Source organism: Eulemur rufifrons, chromosome 12, assembly GCF_041146395.1.
Source record: "Eulemur rufifrons isolate Redbay chromosome 12, OSU_ERuf_1, whole genome shotgun sequence".
Taxonomy (NCBI): Eukaryota; Metazoa; Chordata; class Mammalia; order Primates; family Lemuridae; genus Eulemur; species Eulemur rufifrons.
In genome coordinates this window covers 21965001-21965268 of record NC_090994.1, presented here as the reverse complement: position 1 = coordinate 21965268, position 268 = coordinate 21965001, and positions in this window count along the sequence as shown.

Genomic DNA, 268 nt, shown 5'->3' with positions numbered 1-268 from the left:
GTTCCCTGCGATGAGGATCCCTTCCCGCTTTGGGAGCTCAGTGGCTAGGAGCATGGATTCCGACGCTGGATTCAAATCCTGGCTCCCGGACATGAGGGCCGTCTGGCTGCGACCTCTTGTCACGCCATGGGTGGCCAGGGCTGGTTCCGGCTGATCTGGTGGGCTGGGTGGATGTCCCCTTCCTCCCTCCCTGTCCCTCCCGAAGCTGCCTGCTTGGTCGAAGAGGACGACCTTCCCCGAGAGAAGACTGTTCTTCAGTCAAGGGTAT